Genomic DNA, 11,336 nt, shown 5'->3' on the forward strand with positions numbered 1-11,336 from the left:
GATGATTCCACTTGGATTATGGACTCTGGTGTCTCATGTCATGTCACTCCGAGGCATGAATTTTTCACTTCCTATACTGCTGAAAATTTCAGCGAGATCAAATTGGAAGACAAAGGAGTGTGTGATATCATTGGTATGGATGATATGTGGCTTGAAACCAACATGGGATGCAAGTTGTAGTTGAAGAATATTAGGCATGTGCCAGATATGCAGTTCAATCTTATTTCAGTGAAGGCATTGGATCAAAAGGGGTATTGCACTTCTTTTGGTAGTGGAAAATGCAAGATTACCAAAGGGGCTCTCATTGTTGCTAAAGAAGACAATAGTCTCACTACTTTTTTCCGGCTGCAAGCAAAGTTGTGCAAAGAAGAGGTGAATGTAGCTGACGATTCCTCTTCTGATTTGTGGCATATACGTCTTGGTCACTTGAGTAAGAAAGAACTAAGTGTCTTAGCCAAGAAGCACTCACTTCCAGTTAAAGGTACAACTTTAATTACTTGTACTCATTGTTTTGTTGGAAAGCATGCTAGAGTATCATTTCATAGTTCTAGACCTTATAGGAGATCACATGTTTTTCAGATTTAGTTCACACTGATGTTTGCACTATGGATGCTAAGACATTAGGTGGTGCATCATATTTTGTTACTTTTATTGATGATTATTCTCGAAAAGTGTGGGCTTTTATTTTGAAATCTAAAGACCAGGTGCTCGGTTTCTTCAAACACTTTCATGCAAGTGTTGAAAGAGAAACAGGAAGGAAATTGAAATATGTTTGAGCAGATAATGGTGGTGAATATAGGGGTCCATTTGAAGTGTATTGTAAAGGACATGGGATCAAGCTTAAGAAGACGGTTCCTAAGACTCCTCAACATAATGGAGTTGTAGAGAGAATGAATCGCACTATCAATGAGAGAGTCATGTGTATGCTCTCTCATGCAAAGTTGCCTAAATCCTTTTAGGGTGAAAAGATGAGGAATGTAGTAGATTTGATCAACCTTTCTCCTTCAGTTCCACTAAATGGTGATGTTCCAGAGAAAGTTTGGAGAGGGAAAGATGTCTCCTATATTCACTTGTGAGTGTTTGGCTGTAGTGCTTTTGTTCACATTTCAAGAGATGAAAGGTCCAAACTTAATGGAAAGTCAAAGTAGTTATCTTCATGGGTTATGGTCACAAAGACTTTAGTTACAGATTATGGGATCCGGTGAGCAAGAAGATAATTAGAAGTCGAGATGTGATTTTTCTTGAAGACCAAACTATTGAAGATATTAAGAAGACAGATAAACCAATAACTGTTAGACGTTCTGCTGATGATAAACATGGACCTTCCACTAGACCTCATATTGATGAGGGAGATGTACAAGTTGATAATGTTGATTTATATGATGAACCTACACCTCAACCTGAAGTGCCAGATGCAGAAGTTTCACCAGATGTTGAAGTTCCACTTGAACCACCAGTTGAGCCTGAATTGAGAAGATCTACTAGAGAGCGTCATCCTTCTCAGAAATACTCTCCTCATGAGTATGTGATGAAAACTGAGATTCGAGAGCCAGAGAGCTACCAGGAAGCTATGTCTGATGATCATAAGGAAGATTGGTTGAAGGCCTTGTAAGAAGAAATGAAATCCTTGCATGGGAATCATACATTTGAATTGGTGATGCTACTAAAGCATAAGAGAGCATTTAAGAATAAATGAGTGTTCAAATTGAAAGCGGATAAAAATGTCTCACGGCTAAGGTACAAAACTCAATTGGTTGTGAAAGGTTTTGAGCAAAAGAAAGGTGTTAATTTTGAGGAGATTTTCTCTCCAGTTGTGAAGATGTCCTCTATTCGAGTTGTGCATGGATTGGCAGCTAGCTTGAATTTAGAGGTTGAGCAGCTTGATGTGAAGACTGCATTTCTTCACGGTGACATAGATAAAAAAATTTATATGGAGTAACCAAAGGGTTTCGAGGTTAAAAGAAAGGAGCATCTTGTATGCAAGTTGAAGAAGAGCTTATATGGGCTAAAGCAAGTGCCAAGGCAGGTACACGAAGTTTGATTTCTTCATGGAAGGTCATGGGTATAGTAAGACTTCTTTTGATCATTGTGTGTATGTTAAGAAATTCTCTGATGGTAATTTTATAATTCTCTTGCTTTATGTTGATAACACGTTGATTGTTGGTTATGACACTAAGAAGATTGAAAGTCTTAAGAAAGACTTGAACAAATCATTTACTATGAAGGATTTGGGTCCTGCAAAGAATATCTTTAGCATGAGTATCACTCGTGACAGGAAGAATGGAAACTGTGGTTGTCGCAACAGAAGTATATTGAGAAGGTTTTAGATAACTTTAGCATGAGTAATTTCAAACCTGTTAGTACTCTACTTGCTAGTCATTTCAAGCTGAGTTCGCAGCAATGTCCTACAAGTGAGAAAGAGAAAGCAAAAATGAAAAAGATTCCATATGCATCTGCAGTTGGTAGTTTGATGTATGCTATGGTGTGTACTAAGCCAGATATTGCTCATGCCATTAGAGTTGTTAGTCGGTTTCTCTCTAATCCTGGCAAGGAATACTGGCAAGAAGTGAAGTGGATTCTCAGATACTTAATGGTACTTCCAGAGTTTGTTCATGCTTTGGGAGTGGCCAACCTACGTTGGATGGTTACACAGATGCGGATATGGCTGGGGATCTTGATTCAAGAAAATCGACTTATGGTTATATGATGACTTTTGTAGGGGGATCTGTGTCATGAAAATTTTAACTTCAGAAATGTGTTGCTTTGTCTACTACAGAGGCAGAATACATTGCTGTTGTTGAAGCTTCTAAGGAACTCTTGTGGATGAAGAAATTTCTACAAGAGTTAGGCATCAATTAAGAGAAGTTTGTGTTATTTTGTGACAGTCAGAGTGCTATCCATCTCAGCAAGAATCTGACGTTTCATTCCAAATCGAAGCACATAGAGGTGGGGTCACTACAAGAAAAAGCAATATTTGTAACAAAAAAAATTGTTACAAAAAATTGAAATTTTGAAACAAAAGGATTTTGTAACAAAAAAAGGGGCCGTTGCAGTATGTCCCGTTACAAAAAGTTTTTGTAACAAAAAATGGAATTGTTACAATTCAAAGTGATATTTTGTAACAAATTTTTCTGATACAAAAAACCAGAAGTCGTTACAAAAGTGGTAACAAATTTTGATCTTCAAGGTATTTTTTGTGACAATCTATTTTTTCCTATCATAAAATTTTGTTACAAAATGTAACTTGATTTTGTAACATTTTTTTTCTTTAGTTACAAAACACTATTTATTTTGTAATAATTTTTTAATACAAATTACACACATAATTTATCAAATTATATTTTTTTTAATTAATTAATATATTAACTAATTTACTCAACAAGTCAACATTTATATAATATATAATAACATAGATAGTTCAAATATCTTTCATTAACTAATATTGTTTTATAAATCTTCAACATATAAACTTTAAAGTACAAACTAACAAGACACATTGAAAAATCTTAATGAACTAGATAGATACATAGGACAAGAAAAATAAGAAATTATAGATCTCCAAAATGTAAACTATAAATTACAAACTCCATCATGTTCATATAGCTCCTTTCTCATTTCTCATGGAGAAGTTCTAATAAGTGTCACACACATGAAAAGACCACCAAACAAAAAACACTAACTTAAGAAATAATATTTGTTTTTCCTTTAAAAATGCACAGGAAAAAACAAAAACATATAAATTTTATTCATAATGATATCAAAATCTAATACTTAAATACTCAAACCAAGAAACTAATTATTGAATAATTAATAGATCGTATGTCATAGATAATTAGAGAATTAAATAAAAGCTAATGAATAAGAACCATTTAATAAAAGTGTACATAAGTTGAATAATAGCTCTTAACAATATGATAACTTTTCCTTTGTGATAAAATCTCATGAATAAAAGCTCACCTTCCAAACCCATGTTTGACAATGTTCTGAAATGATAGCAAGTTAATCTCTTAGCAGTAAATTCAAGATAAGGAAGCAACTAAGTGTGAAATCTCATATTCCTAGGGAGGTTTTCGGTAAAGATCCAAAATCTATGTTGAAAGCTTGGTTTAGTGGAAGGCCGTGTAAAATAAAAATTGAAGCTGTAGAGCAACCGTATCTAGAAATTCAAATGAAAATGCAACAACAAATCCAAAGTCCAGGTTCAAAATCAGCAACAATATCAACCCAGCCAAAGCATTCCAAATTTTAAATAATCACAAACAAACCAACAAATCATGAAAACAAAAATTATAGATATTCAATTGGAGCACCTAAACCTGAAGGCAACAATCCTCAACAATTTGATCAAGACAGTCACAATCTAATCACCATTAAGCCACAAAAGCACAAAGAATAACAGGACAGTAGCACATTTACCATGAATAATTACAAATAGTAGTAAGAGCTAATCAACAATCAATGAATGAAAAACTGAAAACACAAATCATTCAAGAATAATTCAAAGATCAATAACACTTATGAATAAAGCAAAAAAATGAATAACAAAGTTACACTATTACAATGAGCCACGAACAGAGTATTGACCTTTAAAGATGCTAAGCTGGCAGCAAACACAACAATAGACGACGGACAAAGAGCATCATGTGATTATTATCAAGCAATTTCATGTAGCTCCACCTCTTGAGCACAAAAAGGATAACTTTCATCATTATTCTTAATTTCTTATATTCAAATAGTTTCCATATAGAGTTGTGTTAATCTCATGCAATGGCTCTACAGGATAAATATGAGTACATAAAATATTTTTTTTATACTAAAATCAAACTTGGTCAGTAGCCATTGAGAGCATAATTGGGACAAGTAAAAAATAAATCATCCTTGCATCGTGGCAATTACAGAATGATATTTTCACATTCTAAATCAATGCTTTTGCAGTTTCAAAATCATACAATTCAGCAAAAATAACTCAATGACCAAGATAACTATATCACTAATCATTAGATTACTGTTTCTTCCACTCATGAAATTGCAAACTTAATCAAACAGTTATCCTATGAAGCATAATGATTTTATTTTCAAAACAAAACTAAGATTTTCAAGCAACTGAACACACACATGCACACACTAATTAAAATGAAAAATCGCGAAAGAACTAAAATTGAAAGACCTTGCACAGTTGCAATACCAGAGTAAGTAAAATGCAAGCTGAAGCAAATTCGTAGAGTAGCACTGTTGCACTTTTCATAATAATTAAGTAAATAAATTTTCAAACCCATTTTTTATCAACAACCGTACTTCACTCAAGCAATCAAACAATCGCATCCACAAGAAAAACATAATCACAGAAATATATTTTTGCATCAATATCTATTTATCACAACTCTGTAATGTAAAATAGAGTTTGAGAAAACTCCTACCTCGATTGTCAAAACTCAAAAACTCAAACGCGTCACAACCCCACTTTTCCCTCGCAGCCCGCAGCAATCACAGCTTCAATCGCGACTCGCAATAATCAAAACTCAACCCTACATTTACCAAAACTTCAGAAATATATACAGAAAAGCGACAAATAAGTTTTCGAAGCAGAAGTAACTTACTGCACAAAAGAAATCAAGAGCAAAGCAGCCGCAACTCCGGTGACGACGGCTGTAATAACATGTAAGGAAAATAAAGCTCCTGGAATCTCAAAAGGAAATAAACCAAACTCAACCCTTACTGGCAGCGTTTTCGACGACGGCAGCGGCAGAAGCGGCGGTGGCTGGGCGCGTGTCTCCCTTCACTCCTCTGCTCCTCATACTCTCTCTCTCTCTCTCTCTATCTCTCTCTCTCTCTCTCTCTCTGCGACCCGACAGCTTCTCTCTCGACGACAACAACCAACGCAACGGTGTCTTCTCCTCAACAGTGGCAAAACCCTCTACGGCAACAATGGCGAGGCGGCTGAGCTCGTCAACGACGGTGGCGCATAAATAACATTATTAGTTAGAAACTTAGAATCTATAGATCATTTTTTTGGTTACATGAATCCAGTTAAGAGGAAAAACAAAACGCACAATCTCTTTTTTTTTTAAATAAAATTAGGGATTTTGGGTAATTTAATAATTTTAGTAAAATTAGGATAATAGAGTAATTGAAAACCAAATTTTAATCCAATAATAATAATATTGTTCGGTAGGTCGGGTACCGGACGGATCGGGTTGGTATACTGGTTGGTGATGAGGGGTCTCGCCTCATCGTGAACTGCCGGTCTGGTGTAGGCGGGGTCCCGAGCACTTCTTGTAGAGAGGGGGTGTCACCTGCAAAGACACTCCGACGCTCTAGTAAGTAATGTGCAGGCGAAAAAGGGGGAGAGTGATGTGTGACGTACCTTGGGGGAAGGGTAAAACCTTCCTTTTATATACTGTGTCAGAGGTGGGCCCTACAAGGACAGGCCCACTTTTTCCGAGACGTTCTCCCACAGCTGTAAGTGAGCTGTCTGGGACGCGTGTCCGGGTCGGTTGCGGGGCGCCTCACCCTTGACCATCCGGGTCGGGTGGCGCTCGGGTCGGGCCGACCCGTGGAGGGTTTGGGCCAGGTCGTAACAGTGCCCCCACACGCCAATGATAGTCGTGGGAGCTATTAGTGGCGTGTTATTTCATGTTCCATGCATTATCGTCGGGTCGGCCGCCCGTGGAAGGGACATGTCCCCTGCGCGCGTGTCTCTTGGTTGTTGAGGCAACCGTTCGTCGCTTCGTTCTTCGCGCTGAGCATTAAATGCTCATAATGGGTTGCAAAACCCCATGCGCAAATACTATTTTTCCCCCAAGTCTTTCGCGCTTTCTAAGTGGCAGTTTTAAACAGTTTGCTTCAACTTTTTTCCCTTTTACACTCTTGTTTCATCCATCTCCCTGCTATCTCCCTCTTCTTCTTTCAAAAATTTCAGAGCGTTGTTGTAGTATCCTTGTGCATCTTCCCTTCATCCTTCTCAGTTTTCGCAACAAATTCAGGTAATCCTTGGACCTCTCTCTTTTCTGCTTCGTTGTTGTACGCTTGTTGTTTGTATTTGCTTTGTGTTCTTGCTGTCTTATTTGGTTTTTGTTGCTAGATGACCTTTTTGTGCTAAGTAGATGTGTTAGGGGAGGGGTACCATTCCAGGATAGGTTTTTAGGTGGCTTGCATGATAGGTGTAGCTTTGGCCATGCTTGAGCTTAACTGTTGAATAGGATGGACATAGTTTCTGGATTTTTTCCAGACTCCCGACCTCATAGACTAATGGAGTGGTACCCCCACTATAGGTATGCCTCGCGTCGTCTCCCGGGCTTCTGTTTTCGCCGTGAACTATGACCCCTATGCCTGGGTGACCTCAGATGTGAAGGACTCGCCGAACCAGATGGATCTAAAGGAGTTGACGGGGTTCCGGCAAGCCGGGTATCTGTGCGGGGGGACAGATGAGGAGGCCAATTACGAGACCTTCGTTCCTGCCCCCAACGAGAGATTGTATGAGATTAATTTTCGTTCTCCCCGGGTCGCCGACTGGATTTGGTTTTACAAAGCCATGTTCACCCAGGTTGGCGTTCGCCTACCATTTTTCGATTTTTAGATGTCGCTTCTTAATCGGATATCCGTGTCGCCGTCGCAACTCCATCCGAACAGCTGGGCTTCTATCCACTGTTTTGAGATGGTTTGTGAATATCTCGAGCTGCCGGTGTCAGTGGATGTCTTCCTCTTCTTCTTCAACCTTACCAACCCCTCCAAACAAGGGAATGCAAGGAAAGGGTTCCTGTCCTTTCGGTCTGCCCAATGCCGGAGGATATTTGGCCTGTTTGAGGACTCTTATCATGGGTTCAAGGACAAATTCTTCAAAGTTCGTCCCGTTAAAGGTCGCCATCCCTTTTGGTTATCGTTAGAGGGGGAACGCCTCATCCCGACTTATTGGAGCTTCGGGGCGGGGTCTAATTCTTTCATTAAGGTGACCTACAAGGGAATGTCCCCTGTAAATAAGAGGATTGCCGATGTGCTGTTTGCTCTTTTTGGAAAGAACCCCGTGAACCCCCACCTCCTTATGGGTGAACGGGAGTCCGCCAGAAATTATATTTGTGAGCTGTTCTGTCTTGTGCTTTTGCATTGTTTGCTTTTTAATTTGTTCTTCCCGATATCACGACTAACGTATTTGTTTCTCTGTTGTAGTGGAGATGTCTGCTTCAGTGACCGGGCTCGAAAATTTGGTCAAGACCTTCTTGGAGGATAGCGATGAGGAGAAGGCTGACGAGAAGGATGCCAGGAAGCTGGAAGGCCCTTCCGGGGAGAAGGAGAATCAAGCTGTACCTTCCCCCCGGGACGTCGAGACGTCCGATAAGAATTCCGTCGGAAGGCAGGCTTCTCCCACTCCCGATGAGACGGCCGGTATTGAGCAGTCGCCCCCTACTCAGCGGGAGCATGATGATATGAAGCTTGTCCCCACTCCCAAAAGATGAAGGGCATCTTCCAGCCCGAAGGAAGCCCTCACCGTGATGGAGAGGAACTTCGATGCTGGGGCCTTTATTGATAATCAACTGATTCCCAGTACGGAGGATCACTTCCTTGGAACCGAACTCGCGGGGCAGGCGAGGTGGATGTATCGTACCCTTTTCCGTGGGGTGGTGATAGCCCGAAAGGCCGAGTTCGAGTTGTTGGGCATGCAGGCGTTGCGAAGGAAGCTCGATACTGCCGCCCAGGCCAACAACGAATTCAAGGTCCAGGTTGAAAAGCTTCAGGAGCAATTGGCCGCCGCGGAGAGGGGGCGCAAGGATGCCGAGGAGAAGGCTGCGTCCTTTGAGGAAAAAATGAATGCCTCCGACACCACTGTCTCCCGTTTAACCGAGCGGGAAATGACTCTAGAGAGCCATCTCAATGCCGCGCAGGGTCGGGTGGTTGCTGCGGAGGAGGAACGTGACGCGGCCGTCTCGTCGGTTGAGGCTGCGCGAGCCGAGGCGGAAGAGTTGAAGAGGAAATACAAGGCAGTCAGGGAGCAGGGAAAGAACGCGATCTTTATGACCAAGGAGGTTCTCAAGGTCCAGGTAAAGATCGTGGTCCCAGAATTCGATACGTTGGCTATTGGAGTCTTCAAAACAATCCAGGACGGCAAGATTGTCCGACGCCACCGTCTCCCATTTAACCGAGCGGGAAATGACTCTAGAGAGCCAGCTCAACGCCGCGCAGGGTCGGGTGGTCGCTGTGGAGTAGGAACGTGACGCGACCGTCTCGTCGGCTGAGGCTGCGCGAGCCGAGGCGGAAGAGTTGAAGAGGAAATACAAGGCGGTCAGGGAGCAGGGAAAGAATGTGATCTTTATGACCGAGGAGGCTCTCAAGGCCCAGGTGAAGATCGTGGTCCCAGAATTTGATACGTCGGCTATTGGAGTCTTCAAAATAATCCAGGACGGCAAGATTGTCCGACGCCACCGTCTCCCGTTTAACCGAGCGGGAAATGACTCTAGAGAGCCAGCTCAACGCCGCGCAGGGTCGGGTGGTCGCTGCGGAGGAGGAACGTGACGCGGCCGTCTCGTCGGCTGAGGCTGCGCGAGCCGAGGCGGAAGAGTTGAAAAGGAAATACAAGGCGGTCAGGGAGCAGGGAAAGAACGCGATCTTTATGACCGAGGAGGCTCTCAAGGCCCAGGTGAAGATCGTGGTCCTAGAATTCGATACGTCGGCTATTGGAGTCTTCAAAACAATCTAGGATGGCAAGATTGTTGATATGCCTTGAAAATGAGCTCTTGTAACTTTGTGTTTTTGTGTGGCTTTGTAAGATACTTGTTATAACTGTTGAGACCTTTGCTACTTTTTAGTGGTCGCCTGGTCGGCCTTTTATTATCGCCTTTATTCTGTTTGTTTAGTAGCACCTATGTTTTGTTACCATTTTTCTGGTGTGGACTTATTGTTTGTGTCCTTTTTGCCGTTTATGTTGGTAACGGTTGGAACCGTCTTGGTCGTGTTATCGCGGCCGTTAGTCATGGCTATGATCTGACTGGCTCCCGGGGTGATCAGTCCCGGGTTGCCGTTGAAGAACGCGATTGTGTGGAATACGTATTGGAGAATAGTAGATAAAGAATTTAGACAAGTAAAAATTAGTCGTTAGCCAGACAAATTTGTGAACATGGCAGGTATTGGCTCGTCAGGCCGCTTGGCCAGTGTGCCCAAGCTACGAATAGAATCTCCTTAGGTTACCTGCATTCCATGTTCTCGGGATTTCTTTGCCGTCAAGTCTCTCCAGCTTGTAGGCACCTTTGCCAAGCACTTCTTTGATTCTGTAGGGGCCTTCCCAGTTTGCCGCCAGCTTTCCTTCTCCTCGGGTTGGTAAACCGACGTCGTTGCGTCGCAGGACGAGGTCTCTTTCCTCAAATTCCCTCCTGAGGACTTTAGTGTTATAGCGTAGAGCTATTCTTTGTTTCAGTGCTGTTTCTGACAAGTGGGCCATCTCTCTGGTCTCGTCCACCAGGTCCTTTTCCACTGCTTCTTCTACTCCTACAAGAAGTAGCCGTGGGCTCGGTTCGCCAATCTCCACAGGTATCACCGCGTCGACTCCGTATGTTAGGCAAAAGGGGGTTTCCCCTGTGGAGCTTTGCTCGGTTGTCCGGTAGGACCAGAGAACCGAAGCGAGCTCATCGGCCCATGCACCTTTCTTGTTGTCTAAGCGTTTCTTGAGGCCTAGTAGGATGACTTTGTTTGCAGATTCCACTTGTCCATTCGTCTGGGGATGTTCAACTGAGGAAAACTTTTGCTTTATCCCCAGGCCGGCGAGGAACTCCGTGAACTTCTTGTCAGTGAATTGCGTCCCATTATTCGAAATGACGACCTCTGGTATGCCGAAACGGGTTATCACCTGCCTCCACATGAACTTCCTGCAATTGGATGAGGATATGCTGGCTAGCGGTTCAACCTCTTTCCAATTGGTGTAGTAGTCGATGCCAACTATGAGGTACTTAACTTGTCCTGGGCCGACCGGGAAGGGCCCCAAGAGGTCGACTCCCCATTGAGCGAAAGGTCGGGTAGACGTCAGTAGGCTCAACTCGGAAGCCGGCGCTTTGTGGAAGTTGGCGTTTTCTTGACACTTTACGCATTTTCTGACAAATTCCCTGGAGTCTTTCATCATTGATGGCCAGTAATACCCAGCTCGGATGAGCTTCCTTGCTATGGCTTTGCCCCCAATGTGGTGGTCGTAGCATCCCTCGTGGACTTCTCTAAGTATGTAGTCCGTCTAGTCGGGGTGCAAGCACTTCAGTAGGGGTTAGCTGAGTCCCTTTCTGAACAGTTGTCCTTGTATGATTACATATATGGCCGCCTCTCTTCTCAACGTTTTGGTTGCTTTCTCATCATCAGGTAGTATG

Source organism: Arachis ipaensis, chromosome B01, assembly GCF_000816755.2.
Source record: "Arachis ipaensis cultivar K30076 chromosome B01, Araip1.1, whole genome shotgun sequence".
In the NCBI taxonomy this organism is placed as follows: Eukaryota; Viridiplantae; Streptophyta; class Magnoliopsida; order Fabales; family Fabaceae; genus Arachis; species Arachis ipaensis.